The sequence below is a fragment of the Stegodyphus dumicola genome, chromosome 5 (genome assembly GCF_044657685.1).
Source record: "Stegodyphus dumicola isolate Sdum_Otavi_A_Nest chromosome 5, ASM4465768v1".
NCBI classification, from domain to species: domain Eukaryota; kingdom Metazoa; phylum Arthropoda; class Arachnida; order Araneae; family Eresidae; genus Stegodyphus; species Stegodyphus dumicola.
In genome coordinates this window covers 145114407-145133419 of record NC_140772.1, presented here as the reverse complement: position 1 = coordinate 145133419, position 19013 = coordinate 145114407, and the positions used below count along the sequence as shown (strand labels likewise).

General features: G+C 34.6%; 2 long non-coding RNA genes and 1 pseudogene across 4 annotated transcripts in view; 2 read left to right on the top strand and 1 right to left on the bottom strand.

Moving 5' to 3' along the window:
- The window catches only part of LOC146997269 (cullin-5-like), a 572661-nt pseudogene extending 556086 nt beyond the window's left edge, over positions 1-16575 (bottom strand). The window contains exons 1-2 of the transcript XR_015040943.1: positions 16547-16575; positions 16323-16446 (exon numbers count right to left, since the gene is read on the bottom strand). The product of XR_015040943.1 is annotated as a cullin-5-like (transcript). The remainder of the gene's footprint in view (positions 1-16322; positions 16447-16546) is intronic.
- The window catches only part of LOC146997266 (uncharacterized), a 261762-nt gene that overhangs the window by 27782 nt on the left and 214967 nt on the right, over positions 1-19013 (top strand). The window lies entirely within an intron of this gene.
- LOC146997267 (uncharacterized) overlaps positions 1-19013 on the top strand; it is a 247059-nt gene that overhangs the window by 17095 nt on the left and 210951 nt on the right. The gene's annotated exons all lie outside the window — the stretch shown is intronic.

Here is a 19013-nt window from a genome sequence, read left to right as displayed (position 1 = left end):
AGCATTGTCCTGGTCCATATCAGTGGCCGTCGTATTCGAGGTGTCCGCAACAGGATCCATACCTTTATCCGGTGGAACCGCTTCGCTACGGGGAGTCTGCTTAGTACGAGCCATATCGAGAGGTCACGATTTCATGAGCCGTAAAGCTTTTGCACTTCGTCGCGAAGTCAGTGGCGAACGGCCATGTGCCCTTTCTAGCCAATCAGAAAAATCAGTTAAAAATTACACTAAAATTTCATTGGATGGATTTGCACCGTTTGCTAATTGTAAATTTCGGCCCCCTCCCAGACCCGAAGCACTTGGCGACATAAAGTTCGAGCGTTTTCACTCTGCTCTTGTTAACAACCACTGATCAAGGAAACGTCAATGCTTGTCAAAATTCATGATGTAACCCCTCACAAAATTGATTCTGGCCCTTTTTTGACACAAAAAAATTTACTAAATTAAGTCCTTCAGTGTTTTTACCTTTTTTTCACTGTAGAAGGCAGTTACTCTTGTTAAATTTAACATTTGGCACTAAATTTTACCTCTTTGCGGAACCCTCTTTTTGGCGATAAAAATAATTCTTTGATGATGTGGGGATAAAGGCATTGGTCATTGCAAATTCGAATCCTTTGTTACCATTTCAATTAATGCTGGTGATTTTTTTAGTCTAAAACAAACACTTCGCTTCCGAAAACTGTCAGATTTAAATTGAAATGAGTTTCACTTCAGTTTTAGACAAACGAAATAATTTGACTAGCTACTCGGGAGAGGCGGAATATCTTATTCTAGCAAGTACGGTTATATAAATGGCAGGGAAAACTTTCTACTACCACCTTGCAATAAACTTTCATTTAAACCTCAGGACCCCGTAATATTTACACAAATTTTGTGGGACTCCATAAGTATTGCGCAAATAAGACACACTCATGAGTGAAACTCTCAATTTTTTTCACTTGTACTGTAATATACTATTGCAGTTTCAGGTCATTCCCTTTAATTTCTAATTTTAAGACATAGAACGATGTGAAATTTTTAAATATGTAACAAACGAAATGACAGCTTCACGTGCAAAGCAAGGAAAATGAACGTTTATATTATAAAAAGAATGCGTCGAAACGTTTTTGTTTTTCCCTTTGTCTGTATTGTCTAGCTTTTTTTATTTTCAGATACATTGTGTAAAAATATTTGATAACTGTAAAATTATTATATTAAGTTAAAGAAATATCAAAACTGCTAAAATTTTGGCAACATCCTACTGCATGTCCCGCGACCAACACGGGAGTCGTGACCTACAGTTTAAGAAACCCTGTTCTAGGTAAAATCCTAGTATACGGAACAGCATTTGACGCGACTTTAAAAATCGTCGCCAACACCAAAATGACACGTTTACTGCTCATCATAATGCCGCCGAATCCCGTATGTACTGCAAACTAGAATTAAAACGTGTTCTCTCTCTCACACACACACACATACCATATCCATATATATATATATATATATATATATATATATATAATTTATTTACTAAATAATATTGATTATATTTATCTTCTAAGATTAATTATAGTAGATTTATCTGAAAAGAGTGAATCCATACTTAGTAAGTTCTATTTCGAAAGATGTTTTTAAGCAACTTGAATGAAAATTGTTAAAAATGTTTAACGGGGACTGGAATTAAATCATGAATAACAAAATTTCAATTGTAAAAGGAATAAATTAAAAGCAAGAATTAAATTAGATACAAATATACATATAAATTATATGCGTTGCTCTAGTTATTTCGTGCACTATTTAGGAATCTTTTACTTGTTGTAGAAGGGTTAAGGCGACTGTGCCTGGGCACCCTGTTGTGTCCAAACACCGTTCCATCGTGATACACCAAGACTCCATTAAATGTGATCACATTTTTCCAACCGGGATAGTGATTAGTGACTCTGAGTACCGTACCGAAAGGCTCGCGCTCGAATCCCGGAGACTGCATGGATGTTTGTAAATGTATAGTGTCTGTGCGGCATGGGGGGCACTCTAAATACGCGGCGGGCCGAAAGTCTTTTTTCGTTTTGGAATATATGAAAGATGTTATATTATATGTTAGTCTAAACGCATATTCATCTAATATCCTGTAGAATGTGTCGCTATTCCACTTGACCCATGTCCATCCATAAACTCTATTGATATACCATATTAAAATTTAAAAGAAACCTTGTTTAAAAAAATGTATTTGTAATATTTGGATCGTATTAACCGAACTGTTGATCATAATAAGCGATGTATTTTCCATGTTTTCGTATACAAACTGAAGGGCGTTCTGCAATTCGATAACAATATCCAAATGATAACATTATTTTTCACATTGGACAGCTGATGTTTATCCATTTTCACAGTCGCACTTTCCCGTAATTCTGATAATACTCTGTTACATGCAGTTGAAAACAAGTCTGAAATCATTTTTTCCAAATGCAATTGAAAAATAGATCACTTGTACTGTTTCTGACAGAATTTAAACCACTTCAGAATTAATCAGGTTTACATGAATACAAAGCGTTATTATGGCAATGGTACGCAAGTCGCGAAGAAATTTTGGGGGGTCGCTAAATTCAAAAAAAATTTATTTGACAACAAAAAATATAACGGCATATGAAAAGAATTTTGGATGTTTAACATTTACTAGGAATTTTAAATTAATCATTTCCATATATTAATTTTGATCGTATTGTTTTCCCCTTGATCCAGGCGTTATGCTTGAACAATTCGAGAATCGAATTTCAAAGCGCGCAGCGATAATTGTAATATGCATAGTTTACACACTTGTGTTCCCTATTTCTAACCAAATTTGTTGTCAAGCAAGCATATAACATTTTCGAAGTATTGGAAAATTCGATTGCGTGCTTGAAGGATGATAAAAAAAAAAAAAAAAAAAAAAAAAAAAAAAAAATTCCAGTTTTGTTCGATGGCTACACAAAGAGGGTACAATCCTAGAACGCGGTATGGTCTTGGCGCGAGTTTGAAAATTTTCGCCAACACCAAAATGACCCGTTTACTGCTTATAATAATGTCGCAAAATTCACCCAATCCCGTGTGTAACGTATACTCGGATTAAATCGGCAAGAGTGAAAATGGGAATGATGGTCAGACATCTAATAAACATTTTTCTTTCTACTTCTAATAAGAAATCAAGTAAATATCAAGAAGAGTTTATTAGATGCTGTTTTACATGTTGCATTATCAGTGGAAAATGAATATCCGTTGTGTGTTAAATGCAATGAAAAATCAATGCATGAAACCTGTTAAATTAAAACTATATTTGGAAACTAAACATAACGATTTAGTAAATAAATCTGATTAATTTTTAAGAAATTAACTAACAGCGTGAAATATCAAAATGTATTTTTGAGAAAATATACAACAGTTCCTGAGGTTTCATCGGCATCCTTACAAATTTCATATTTAATTACGAAAAATCTAAAACCTCATACAATTGGAGAATCGCTCAATCTTCCTTTTCGGCAATAAAAATGACATCAATTATCCATGGAGAAAAATACAATAACGACTTAAATGATACGAAACAGTCACGATTTTATTTGAATTCGAAAAGGGGGTGGGATAGAATTCGGAAATATGCAACCGGGAAAAACCGGCAACTATGAAAAAACGAAATAAATAGGCGTAAAATGGACGAAATACGTTAGTCTAAACGCATAATTCATCTAATATCCTGTAAAATGTGTCGCTATTCCACTTGAGCCATGTTTATACATAAACTCAAACTGATAAACCATATTAAACTTTAAAAGAAACCTTTGTTTAAAAAATGTATTTGTAATATTTGGATCGTATTAACCGAACTGTTAATCGCAATGAGTGATGTATTTTTCATGTTTTCATATACAAATTAGAGGAATTTCTGCAGTTCGATAACAATATCCAAATGATAACATTAAGGGGCATTTACTGTATTTTACAATTTCTGATTAACAGGGGGGGGATTCAAACTCTTGGTTGACAGAATGACACTTTGCATGATTTTCCTTTCAAGAAAATATGATTTTTTTTTTCATCTGGAATTGGATCATTATCCATTTTTTGGCGCATGGCTGTAATATTCTGTCACTAAATTCCAAATTCTTTAGAAGCAAATCTGGCTCCACTGTACCCGAGTAGTTAAAACTGTTGACTACTGCGTTGGCTTTTGTGATTTTTACTATGCAATCAGTTTTCCTTAGAAATTACTCCACGAAATCAAACCTACGTTATTTGGCCAATGTGCTTGGCCAAATAACCTAACCTAACATTTGAAGGAAATCAGCGTGAAACCAATTTTGAAAAATACATAAACAAATAAGTAAGTAAAATTTTAAAAAAATTCTGAAAGTTTTCAGATTTTATATGACATTCAAAACTGCGTCTTTTAACGTTTTGTGTGTTCACACTCAGGCCACATAATATTCAATTCAACAGCAATATCGCAAAATGTTTAAAAACAGAACATCTGTAGACAGTGTCGCGCGCAGGAGATAAAAACACTTTTTTTCTGTACGGTGTTGCCACTACTGGCTTTAAAATCGTTGAGTTTGTTAATCAAAAATTCCTTAAAATTTTCCAAAATATGGAAAAAATTCGAAATTCAAAATTCGTGGGTCCAGGTGCTCATGTTCGGGTGGAGGATTACGTTATTAAAAATTGGATGACCGTAGGTACCGTACTTTCTTCACAGTGCTAGAAACATGCATACATTCATGCAGCTTCTTCATTATTTAATTTCTTTAAATATAATACAGGTCGGTAATATTTGGTGGCAACAATTTAAAGAGTGATTCGCCGTTTATAGTGAAACGCCATAAATGCCGTTTTGAGACTAATAGCCCTTCTGGCTCACCGCCCGCTCGGGTTAAAAAATTAGGTTATGTTAACTGAATACACACAGTATTGTAGGGGTATCACCTTCAGGGATGGGACGCCTTTGTGGAGGTCTTTCTCAGGAAACTAGATTATACTCATGTTACAGACAAGTGAAAAACCAAGAGAAGTACTCATGTAGCCCACTAGTTCGAAGAGGTTTGCAATTTTAGTCGAACTACCGGTATTGAGTGGTCACTCGTGGGGTTTTGGAAAAGCTAAGATTGATTTTTTAAAAAAAAATATTTTTATTTATTTATTTAACCAAGATTAAACTAAATGTGTTCCACATTTTCAAAGCAACTGAATATGATTCTTACTTCGTTACTTGTTTACAGATCGTTACAGCTAGCTCAAGACAGGGATAAAAACTAAAGATAACTAAAGACAGCTTTAGTTTAGAAACTAAAGATAACTTCAGTAACTAATTAAAATAGAGATTTCTAAACTAAACTTTAGTTTAGAAAAATTAACCTTGATCGAAACTTAGTCTAGAGAAAATTGTTTGGCGCGTGTTGTCTTGCCTCTGTCGTCCCCCCCCCCCCCCGCTTGAAACAAGATTTTTCGTTGTTTCACTTTTCATGCGAGCCAGTTGCCTTTCGGAAAAACGGAAGATATAATTCTTTCGTTTGTCCAGTATTAACAACTAAGCTATTTAAAAGAAATAGATGCAATTCTAAAGAATATTATCTATTTACATTTTAATATGTTTAAGTAAAAATGCACTTAATTCATGATACATCTAATTATATAGAATTGCATTTTATATTTCCTTCAGTTTTTAAGTACACAAGAGATACAGAACATTCCTGTGTTACCCTAAATGTATTATGTACCTGTATTATCCTTTAAAATATTCCGTTATTCCACCTGGGACGTCTCTGCCCATAATCTCCACTTTCAAAGGGAAAAAAAGGCCCTTCTGGACGATCGGTAAAATCAACCCTTTCAGATTTTTCATTATTATTTTTTAAATTGGCGATGTTGGCGACATAAACAATTTCGAAAAAAATTAAATACTGAAGACCATTTTGACACTAAATCCAGGTAGTCGTAAATTCTAATAAAAACTAGCTGAAGTGGACTGAAGTTTAGCTTTCCTATTTTTTTTAGCCCAAAGGGCGTTGGCTCAGCAGGGCTATTAATTTCGTTTTGGCATTTTGCGTGGATTCACTATAAACAGCGAATCACTTTTTAAATTGTTGCCCCCAAATATTAGAGCCTGTATTATATTTAAAGAAATTAAATAATGCAGAATCTGCATGAATGCATGTATGGTTCTCGCATCGTGCGGGAAAAAAAAAGGGGGGGGTTACTTAGAGACGTTAAACTCTGAATATCGTAGTTCTCTACCCGAATATGGATACCCGGAAACCCGAATTTAGAATTTCTTTTATTGTCTATTTCATATTTTGTAAAACTTGTCAAAACGAATTTTTGATTAGCAAACTCAATGATTTCAAATCAAGTAACGGTAACATTGTATTGAAAAAACACTTTTATCTCCAGCGCGCAAGACTATCTGTCGGAAATTCTAAAGATATGCTGTTTTTAAATATTTTTAGCCCAAATGCTCTCGAAATGTGTATGTGTAACGTAATGTAATATATACGAGTGTACTGCAACCCTCCTGGCCGATAATAATAGGCCTCATGGTTAACGCAGCACAACCAACACAAACGTGTATATGTACGTAATTTAAAAAAAAAAAAAAAAAAAAAAAAAAAAAGCCCCTTTGAGAGTAATATAACACGTGAAAGCCTTTCTATTTTATTTTATTTATTTATTTATTTTTTAAATTATGGCGGGCACTAACCGATTATAGGCGTTGCCCCCTACTAAGGTCAGAAAAGGAGGTCGTTTTATTATGGGGCCGGCGGCCACCGTTACGTCCTATGAAGGCACAGACAATTTACATACATGCCTTCTCCGGGATTCGAAATCAGGCTCTTCGGTTACGGTTACGTTCCCGTCTGGACGGCAGGTTTCCTAAATTAATGTTTTGTTAAATTACTGCAAAGTACACGAGGACTATCTGCCTGAGAGAAGGGATGCCTTCGTGGAGGAGTTCCTAAGTGAAATTGGCTCAAACTGGGGAAAACTAAGAAAACACCCATGCCAGCCCGTTAGCCAGGACTCGAACTACCAGTGTTCAGCGACTTTAGCGCTCGGCAGCTGGTGGACCTCCTACGTTAAAATTTAACTGCTATGAATAGGAATGGCATAACTGTTAAGCATTGATAGGGGATGTTTACAGGCTACATTTAAAATGGTTTATTTTACTCTGACAAAAAATGAATAAAGTTTTTGGAACCTAAACAATGAGTAATAAAAAAGATGTAAAACCAATCCTTTTTATGCCAGTCATATTTTATGTTGATTTTACTTTCTTACTTATATCATTTTCTTCTTTCACATAATTTCAAAATTGAGCGTGAGTCATTGTAATGACAAATCAGAATTGCTTCAACTGCCTCCACTGCAAACTTGTTACTTTTATCCGATTCCTGAGGACCATTAATGAAAATATTCTCTGGAAATTTGCATCGTGGGCTAGAATGACAATTAGCTTAGCTTTCTTGGATATGATTTCCGATCAGTATGCTTTGTATCTGTAAGAAATTTAGCCATTTTCAAAGTAATCACACAGTTTTAAATAGTATTTTTTTTTTTTTTTTTTCCCTAATTAATCTTAGTTACCTTATGGCAACCCTAGCTACTATATGAAAACGTTGGAAACGAAAAGGTAGATGTAAGGAAATTCATGAATCACGAAGTTAGTTCACTTCAACTGCAGTGTTTTAAAAGGCAGATGCAAAGCTCATAAACAGTATCTATTTTTCCGCTTTGGCGCGTATCGAAAGATGCAAAGTCAACAGAATTTTATTCGTATTTTCTGTTATTATATTCAGACATGTCCTTTAGTTACTCGCTGGGAATTTAACTTTGCTCTTGCTGTTGCCTTTCACCCTAAAGAACTCGGATATATCTCTAACGAAATGAAAGAACTTTGTTTCTTTCTTCTTTTTTCCGGTTGGCTAGGTACAGTGGCTCCCAAAAGTGTTCGAACACTTATGATTTTCATTGAAATAGGGCTCTATCCATTAATCAAAAGTAAACTTTTTCAATGAGATTTTAATAATAAGATCTATTATATAGCCTCATTTATCTGGAATAGTCATATATCTGGAATCATATATCTGGAATATCTGGATAGCCTCATTTATCTGGAAATTGTTAAGATCAGATAAATCAAATATTGCCACAATAGATACTTCACGTGTATATACTACCCCAATTTACAATGAAAGAAACAAGCACAGAAACTCAATGTATCAGCTCAACATACAGAAAACTATCGATAAGAATTCCTGAGCATAAAGCCAGAATTATAATTAAAAAAGCAACTAAAACCACCACTAGGTGGTGTTGCAACAAAGACCTTCCTTTCAAGCTTCCCTACATATGAATGCAATTTTAAGTACAATAATCCTGCAGAAACCAAAGAACATGGCAAAACCATCCATTACAACTCTAGCTAAAAAAAAAAGCAGAATGGTCAACATATTTAATTTGTGTTTACATATGGTTCTGGTACATCAACCTAGAGTACTAACATATAAAGGATACATATATAAAAGATATATATATAATGATATATAGTTACATATATATAAATGAATGAAACACCTATATATGACATTCATTCGGTTCAACTTGATGCCCGGCTGGATTAGTGTCGCTGCTGCTGCCAGAGATGGCAGTTCAGTGTACTGAATTCTGCATGCACTGTGGAAAGAAAAAAGAACTTCCTTCCACACAGCATGAAGGTTTTGTGGTATATTGAATGCAGAATTCAGTACAGAGAGCAGCCCCATCTGGCAGCAACAGCTGCAATTTGACTACACTCTAAGTTGAACTGAACTTGGATGACAGATAAGGGGGTACTTCATTCTATGTGGCTTCAATTCTGTACCAGAGTTCATCAATCATAGTGACAGATGAGTGGTCACATGCCAGTCTCTTGGTAACCCATAACTAGATGTTCTAGGTGGATGAGAGATATGGAGAACTTGCTGGCTAGAGCAACAATGGAATTGAATTCCTCTGTATTGACCACATATCCTTACTGTCCATCATGCATTATTTAGTCGAATGATTTCATTACTTAGGCCTCGATGATAGGGCACATTCATGAGCCTTAACAAGTCATAAATGTACCAGTGGCCATCCAGATTACCAGCTATGAGACCAAGATATAAACTGAATGTCTATCCACGGCACCCCACATTAGCATGCCACGAGCTTAGGCATTATGACAATAACAAATGCAAGTTGCCATCATTCGTGCTACTCCCTGCCTCCATGATTGAATACATCCAACATCATGCTGTATGCAGAACCGCGATGTGATCGAGAAGATGACTTGGTGCCATTCCTGTGTCCAGTGCTGTTGTTTCTTGCACTGGGTGTAACCTGTCTCCACGGCAATAACAGGGAAAGGCATAAAAAAGATGCTACACATGTCATCCTGCACAGGAACCAAGTTTGACTCAAATGTGCCATGGTTGTATAATCTTCAAGGTCAAGAGGACAACATATATAAATATATATCCTCTTGGATATTAGTGGCTCTGGTCATTGAGATCCCACATGGCACCCTGCAGGATCCTACTGGACCTATTAATTCCCCATTCACTTGACAGTAATGAGTTGAGTTTCCAACTTACATGAGTAGCAATGTTGTGGAAAATAAACTGCAGTCCCGAAAGGCCGTGATCCTGCCACAGTCAAACTGTGATAAGTGCTGGTAAAAGTTCCTCCTCACGTGAGGATAACAGACCTTAACACCAACAACCAAAGCTGAAATGTGATTTCCATGTTAAACTGTAGAGACAGGTATTTTTGGAGGCAGTCAAGATGAAAAATTAACAACGCCTTCACCAGGAATCGAACCGTTGACCTCTCAATTACACGCTGAATGTGCACACCACTACACCATGAAGGCTCGCTAAGAAGGTGGGAGAAATACCTTATAAAACAACTGCTGTCCAATCTTTCCATTTACACACAAGACAGATGGTGTTGCTTATACCTGCTCTGTGTGCATGTTCTGGAATGCATATCCCCACATATATTATTTTTCAGGCAAAATTTGCTGTTTGTTACATGTTGCCTTCATGGTACAGGAATTTTAATAGCTGATCAATGTGTGTTGTGTGGGTGAAATATGTAAATAAAAATTCTAGCTTTAATTTGTTTACTTTGCTGTTTTGATCTAAAAATTGTAAATTCTTATAATAAATCTCTAAAATGCAATATTTTCAAATTAATACATGTCACATAACTGTTGCATTATGCTGGTGATGCAGATAGTTTTGCAAACTGAAACTCAAATGGCCACCAGTTATTAAAATTTTTAACTGCCAACAGGAAATTTGAGAGGAATAACTTTTTCACAACTCTCCTAAGCTTTCATTTTAAATGGGTTACATTCCAGCTCTTGCTTGCTGTTTAGCAATGATGTTGCCAAATTATCTCTCTTTCATCAACTGTATAATTATAATGATGTGCAATTCATTTTAAAACTGTGCTTCTCAAAAATAAAGAAAATTTTCTTTCACTAGCCCGTCTGCAACTTTATGTAATTATATATATACATTCCATTACCATCTATAACAACAATCATGATTAAAAACATCTGAGTCTCCTCCTCTAAATTATTACACATGTAGAAATAATTAAGAATATATATATTAATTAAGAATACATATATAGAATAATAGAATAAATATATAGAATAATAACAATTTAATATGGTGAAGTATTAAAACTGAATCAAAAAATTGAAAAAAAAATTGCAATAAAAGTAAACTCATACAAAAAATTGAAAAAAAAATTATTTTGTATATTACGTATCTAATATCGAGTCACATCCGAGCCGCTTGCCATCTGTACCTTAAAGATTTCAGATAACAGGTTTTTATCATTATATTATTTTTCAAGTGTTTCAAGTTTCTTAAAAAATTTGAATGCTTCAAACTTAGTGTTATATTCTCATTTTCAATCACATTCATGTCCATAAATTAAGGATAATTCGGAGTCACGCGGAAATCGAACTCTAAAATAAATATATCACCTGTAAAATCACAACACACATCTTCAAGAACCGTATGCAAATTTCAGGTAGTAACTAGATGACACTGATGGTACGTCACAATGACGAGAGTGTAAGAGAGTGATATATAAGGAATACAGGCAAAGAAGTAAAATTTTTCGCAGGCACTTTATAAGCATTTCAGTGCAATAACCGAATAGTTATGACACAAAGGAAGCAAATGGATGATTTTTTACGTGGTAGAATTATCGGCCGTCTGGAATGTGGGCGTACCCAACTGGAAGTATCAGACAAACTTGGAATTGCCCAGAGTATCATCTCCAGGCTTTGGCAACATTCCAAGATGATGGTAATGTGAGAGTAGACGTTACAGCACAGGTTGCCCCAGAGTTACAACGCCGAATGAGGACCGGTATTTGGCAGTTACTGCCAAAAAAAACTGGCGGAGCACAGCCTGAGACCTGTCTCGTCAGCTCTCTTAAGCCACTGGTACGACAATTTCAAGGCAGACCATGTACAAACGCTTAGGGCAGATTGGTCTATATGCTCGTAGACCTGTCATATGCATTCCACTTACTGCAACTCACTGTCGCCTGCGGTTAATCCTGGAGTAGAGAGCATGCATTGTGGACACCGCAACAGTGGGCTTGTGTGATGTTTTCCGACAAGTCCAGGTTTAGCTTGCAGTCTGATTCTCGCCGGACTTTCATATGGAGAGCTCCAGGTACCCGTTACTACCAAGAAAACATCATTGAACAACACCGTTACGGTGGTGCAGGAGTGCTCATTTGGGGTGGAATTATTCTGGGTTCCAGAACTGACCTGCATGTTCAAATTGGAACCATGACAAGCCAAATCTATCAGGACATCATTCTGGAACAACATGTACATTTGTTTTGGGGCGCCATGGCCGCACAATTTGTGTTTATGGATGAAAACGCCCATCCTCACCGTGCAAACATCGTAAGCGAATGCCTTCAATCGGCGATATCACCCGTATGGACTGGCCAGCATTCTCACCGGACTTGAATCCGGTAGAGCACATGTGGGATACATCGACAAGTTGCAGCCTGTCAACCTCCTCCTACATGTCTACCGGAACTTCGGAGAGCATTGCTTTTTGAGTGGTGTAATATCCCCCAAGATCAGATCGATAATTTGATACTCAGCATACCTAGGCGTTGTACGGACTGTATTGCATTGTCTGGGAGACATACAATGTATAATCATACCATAGGTTTTTTTCTGTAATTTGCTCCAGGGAGGAAAAAAATCGAAATTTTCCTTCTTAACAATACATATTCTTTGATTCTAACTTCCATGGTACCGTATATTAGTATTAAACCGATTTTGTTTTATACGACAATAAGTATTTTGCTTAGTTCAACATGCACTGCACATGCGATTCTCGAGGTTACCTGAAATTTGCTTTGCCTTTCTAAAAGACAATCTAATTGGAGCTGTGAAAAATTGGCTCTATTCCAGCTGCCCGAACGACGCTCACCCAATACACAATTCGCCAATAAAAGTGATCGTTTCCAACGTCGGTGCAAAACTCGCTTTTTTGGGGGGGGATCGCCATATGAAATTCCCTGAACTTCTTGGTCAATTTTCAAATTCCCTGACTTTTTCCAGTTTTCCAGGTAGCGTGGCAACCCTGTTGCAAAAATGCTACATAAATGCAGCCAATCAAGTCATTCTGGGAGAAAGTATGGACCAAGTAAAAAGTCTCCTACAATGCTAGAGCACATACTGAGGGCAAATTTGCACTGTGAGGCATGCATACATGTAGCATGTGAGTTTTTATCTGCCCAAGTACGCAAGCTGTGTATGTTCATCACACCCTCTAGTGAGAAGGTAGCCTCATCAGTGACGAGATCACTTGCTGTGAAGTTTTGGTTTGCACAATTTTTTTGCAAAAATCACCACGCAAAATCTATGTGCTTGTTGTAGCCTTCCGGTTCCAATGTCCAGATGCATCGTAAATGGAAAGGATGCAGTCCTTTGTCATGTAAAATACGCCAGACAGGGATATGAGTATCTCGGGCTACAACTCATGTACTTGTTGAAGGATTATGCTCCAGATCTTGGAGAATGCTTTCTTTTGGAAAAAAACTGTCCGAGTTATTCGTTGGCGACCGGCATTTGGCTTTTGCATATCGAATGAACTGTTTCGCACAATCGTTGATGCAGAGTGGCAAGGCAACTTTCTATATCAGGATATTTCTCGTGATTCATTCACATTGCTTTTCATCGATTGCAGCTGGGCATGCATACATCAAGTGCACGTCAGCCATTTTGTGGTATGCGTAACTAGCCATACTACTGCCAACGCATCCACGGCTTCAATGGAGACAATCTCCGTTTCCTCAGCTGTTGCTTTTGTTAAATGTTTTCTTGAATCACCATGTATTTTATCTCTCTTAATTAATCAATCAATTTTGAAGCCCTTTGCATGACATTAATAGTAATTATTAATTAAACTTTATCCCATTTTTGGTGTATCTGTACGTTTACACACACAAACATATATATATGCATTTGAATGCTAGTATAATTTCATGACCCCCTTAGTAATAAATAAATGAAATGAATGAGTTTATTGCTTTTGAATAGCGTAGTTTGTTAATTAATTACAGAATAAATTTGAAAGAAAAAATTAAAGTCGTTTTGCGTAAATGACAATACACTGCCATAAAGAAGATAAAAACATTTTAATTCCAAGAGTGGCAACCCATTTCTTTTAAATCACCAAGTCTCTTCATTAAATTCAAAATATAAATATCTTAAGCATTGATAAGCAACAAAGATTTTAGATGTTGAGGTTTTAACTCTTTGGCTGCTCATCCTGCGATTTCCACGGGCAACTCAAATGTAGCAAAATCTGCTCATCCCCCGGGCATGTGTTTTTCTTCCTTTATTGAGGAGCGCATCCCGTTTTTTCCCATTGAAATAAATTATATACAGTATTAGACGTTTAGTTTACATATTGGCCAACAGATATTGTTAGTTCTCCACTAAATTGCGGCATTTGAAGGCACGTGGTATTACCGCTCAAACTTCACTTTTTGGTGTTTTTTTTTACAGAAATGGCTGCTAGAAAACATTCAGCAATTATCTTAATTATTTAATTAAATTATTGAATTATTAATTAGATTGATCATTAACTAGATTTATTGAATCTGGTGCAAAGACCGTGAAGTTAGACTTTGTCTTGAAACCTGTTTTGAACTCTATCATACTAAACTGCATTTCTACGGTAGTTTTTCCTCAGTGCTTTATATTTTCTTAAATTTTATACATTTTGCTTTTTTATATTATGCAATAAATATAAATTAACTGTAATTCGACTGAAATTTATTTAGAAAAATTTTTTGGGGGGTGATAACATCTGAAATTGTTTTTTCTGGCAACTTTAGTTTCTCATGATAAAAATTTATATTATATATATATATATAAGTATTTTATAAAAAGAAAAAGCTCATTTTTCAATTCTCCAATATATATAGAATCAAAATATAGGGAAAAAAAAGTTTTTTAAGCTATTTTGGTCTACAAATTGAGCAATCAGACAGTTAATCAAATGTTCCTTAAATTTGCACAAAATATGAAAGTTGTGCTTCAGCGTTCAGATGAAGACGGTGTTCAAAATTTGGTGGCTCTAAGTGCCACAATTATTTCACAATGCATTTAAATTTGAAAGACAAATACCTGCACTTTGCCAACTGGCAGCATACTTCTTTTATATCACCAGGTTTTCTGATATATTTGAAACATAGATATCTTATATGTTGCTGAGTGGCAACATAAACCTTTTAAATTACAGAGTTTTTAATCAAAAGTTCATTAAATTCACACAAAATAAATAAAAAAAAATCAAAATTCAATCTGAGGTGCTCATGTGAGGGATTATGCAAATTAAAAAATTGGCAGCTCCTATGTTTCACCCTTATTCCCTTATGCAAGGAACATACACACATAAATATTATTTATAATTTAGTAATAAAGATATTAATTGTAAATAAAAAAAACATGCATTAAAAGCTGCAGTAAATCAGTGGTAATAATTTAAACTAAAATCAAAGCAAATTCAAATATCATACTCAGCAGAATAAGATTTACACTTGATAAGGCCCTAAGCTATTTGAGATTTGGGGACCTTTATACATCTGTTATAATATATTTTAATTCTATATACACTATATTTTAATTGGGGGGGGCAAGAAAGTGGGGACCCTAAGCTATAGCTTGTGTAGTTTATACGTAAATCCAGCCCTGATACTCAGTTTGACAAAGTTGGAAAAGTGAAATGATATAAAAAATTTCAAACGATTACTGCACAAATGAAAAAACAAGTGAAATTATAAAAAGTAAAAAATAAAAAATAAAATAAATAAATCACATGATAATTTGACTTTTTTTAAATGCCAACATTTTGAGTTGATGAGGTGTTTTGTAAATTTTCCCTTGTGTCAATTTATGCAGAAACTGTTTGCACATTTTGCAACTTTATAATTTTCTACCAATTTACTTTTCTACTTTGCCAAACCAAATATTGTATTTAGTTTGATTCAGGTTTAGTTTTAAATTTACTCTATATATTTTAACTTAAATATTTTGACTTAAATTTTTAACTTTATATTTTGACTTTTTGGAAAAATGGTCTGGATTTTACCAACAATTCCAAGCTATTTTCCAATTTACTGACTTTCTAAGCATGTGGAAGCCCTGCATCAAGACAGAAAAAGAGGTTATTTGATTCAGAATGCTACATTATCTCTTAAAATTGTAGATCCATGATGAGTTTGCTGCCACACATCGTAAAAAGTGTCAAAGTAAGCACCCACACTAGTAGCCGAATGGTTAAAAAAAAATGCTGAGAGTTTGACCGAGGTTCAAATCTATGCAAACGAGATGGCTGAATGGTCGGCTTTGGTGAGTTCCCCCCCTCATGTAATGCAAAAGCAAGCCAACTTCCCTTAGTAAGTTTCTATAAAGGAATTCCTCCTCTTAGGCAAACAGTTCTTGCATACTTTCCCATATTCACATAATCTAACCTAACCTTAAAGAGGAAAAGATTAGTCCAGCATTTCATACTTATTTATTTAGACTTTTCATATGTGATACGTACTTCTGACAATAATAACATGCATAGTTATTTCTATACAGCAGTTTTTGCTAACAAGCTCACTATTTTTGTGAATAACCTTTTGAAAATTTATACTTTAGATAACAACAATAAAAAATCAATATATTTACAGTAATTACAAACATGTAGCATAAAATTTAGAATAGGTTAATAGTTGAAAGAAACATTAACCTGAGTTCTGAGTGTTCGAAGTAGTACTATGCGTTCATTTTCTTCTTGTTCACTTCTTTCTGTTGATAACTGAAGTCTTCCAATTAAATTAACTTTACCTCTCTTCTGAGGTTTTTTATTTTTCCTGTAAAATATTAAAAGTTTAGCTGTAACTTAGAATATAACACATATGGAAATGAAAAAGAAACACACTAAGTGAAACACGAAACTAGTAATGCAACAACCTCGTGTTTGGCATAGATTTAGGTATAAGATCTCAAGCTATTTCAAGGGCAAACTGGTACAGGTCCCTCTTCATCAGGAGCAAAGAAATCTGCAAGACTGGAAAGCAGTGGGCTTTACGGTCATATTTATACTCCACAAAGAAGCAAATGAGAAGGTAGTGCCATCTTTGGCCAAAATATTAATGAAATTAAAAAATTAAATTAGTAGAATTTTAAAAGTTGTAGGAATGACTGGATTGGACTTTTAGGTTAAGATAAACTTTTGTGACTAACTTTGCGAAAAACTTCAAGTAAATCCAATTCACGAATTGAAGAAGCTTTTTAAATGATTTTTGCAGACGCAAAATCAAAATTATTATTACATTCCCAACAAAGATTAGTTATCAAAGATTTTTTAATTTTGCCTTTTCGGACATAAGATTGGTGTTCCTCGATACGAAACTTTAACACTCTTTTAAATTGGCTGATGCATCTCAAACCGCACTGACATGATATGCTATAAATTCAAAAAAAATTAAAGTTAGAAATGTAATCTTTAAGAGTTAAACCATGGATTTTTATTGATAGGCAAGAAAATGACTGGATAGTTGGATTAGACAAATTGAACTTCTGAAGAATCCATGCAATTTTAAAACTGACAAAAGGATAAAATGGAAACACAAGAAGGCTATTAATGTTATTTTCTAATAGCAGAATGTCTTCTCTGATGGCAATCAGAAAATCTTTTAAGGCTTTGACCACAGTAGAAAATCCTGGATCAATGGAAACTGATCTCCAATAATTGAGTTCATTAGCAAGCACAGGTTCTGAAGAGCAAACTTACGAATAATCATTAAAAGAAGCCATTTTTTGCTTACATAATATGTAATATAATACAAGCACAAAATACATAAGTAAAAGGAAGCTATTTTTTGCTTAGCCAGGTGACATGGTTTAGCACAGGGTAGTAAACAAACAAAAAAGTGTTTACCACAGGAGAGAGTGATTACCACGGGAGAAAATCCTGGATCAATTGAAACTGATCTCAAATAATTGAGTTCATTAGCAAGCAGAGGTTCTGAAGAACAAACTTCGAGAGCACAAAATACATAATACTAAGAAGAAGCCATTTTTTGCTTAGCCAGTGACATGGCTTAGCATGGGGTGGTAAACAAACAGAAAAATGTTTATGGTAAACAGTAATACTGAAATCAGATTCACTGTGAATTATAACAATATCAAGGAAGGTAGGGAATTCTCAGATTCGAATTCAAAAGTGAACTGGATAGTTGGATTAGACAAATTCATAACAGACATAATTTGGGATAAATCTTTATTACCATCAGAAAGTGTGATAGTGTCATCTACGTAGCGAATCCAGAGACAAAAAGGTAGTTTCTGAAATAATCTGACTTCAGAATAGTGCATGTAAATATTAGCAAGTACAAGACTGAGGGGATTGCCCATAGCTAATTGCTGAATTTGGCGATAATAATCACTTTGGAAAAAAAGTTCGTTGAACTCTTGAGATTTTAGTAACAGAAATTAACTCTTGGTTTCAGTAACTGTGAAAGGAATTCTCAAAGCCTAGTTTCAAAGACAATTTAGTATTCCTTCAACTGGAATAGTAGTTAAGCAGTGACATTGAACCGTAATGGAACACAGAGGGGGAAAAATCTTTCAGTTTATGGAGTTTCAAGAAAATCTAATTTACCAATTGAAGAAGCTTTCTGAACAATTCACTCTGAAATATACACAAGTTTGCACATGTGCAAATTTACAATTACATGTGCTAAATTATACAAGTTTGTATCATTCCCAAATTTATACAAGTCAAATGTAGTCTTAAATCTTCTGTTCACAATACAAAAATTATGCATAAATTCAAACTGTCAGCTCTTCATTACATAATAAGAAACTCAGGTTTGGCTAAAATTGAATTTGGATTATATTACCTTCATTTAAAAACTGCCAATTCTACTTTTAATTTCCCTTCTTTTGATTGTAAATCTTGATCTAGAACTGATACCACTTGTCTAGGCCATAAAAGTGTCCTTGTTTCTAAATTCCAAAAGCTTTCACCCCTATCAGCTAGTCCCACCCACCTTTTTAACCTTCCCACTGCAAATCCTAATCCCATCATTAATATCTCTAATATTAATCTTTCAGAAGATAATATGAAAATATTAAAATATAACTTCAACTTTTAAAAAACATCTAAACCTTCAACTCCTCAAATCATCACTGCTATTGAAAAAACTTTTAAATTCTCTAAAACTTCAGAAACACAGAAGGACACAATCCAATACTCAATTACTCACAACATGGATTTTAATAACAGATCATTTGTTTCAAATCTTAAGCGAAAGAAAATGAAGGCCTTAAGTGAAATTCACTCTAATGCTAACATTATAATTTTTAAAGCTGATAAGAACTAACAGATTATTGTTATGGACAAAAACACATACAGAGTCTCAAAACTGATAAA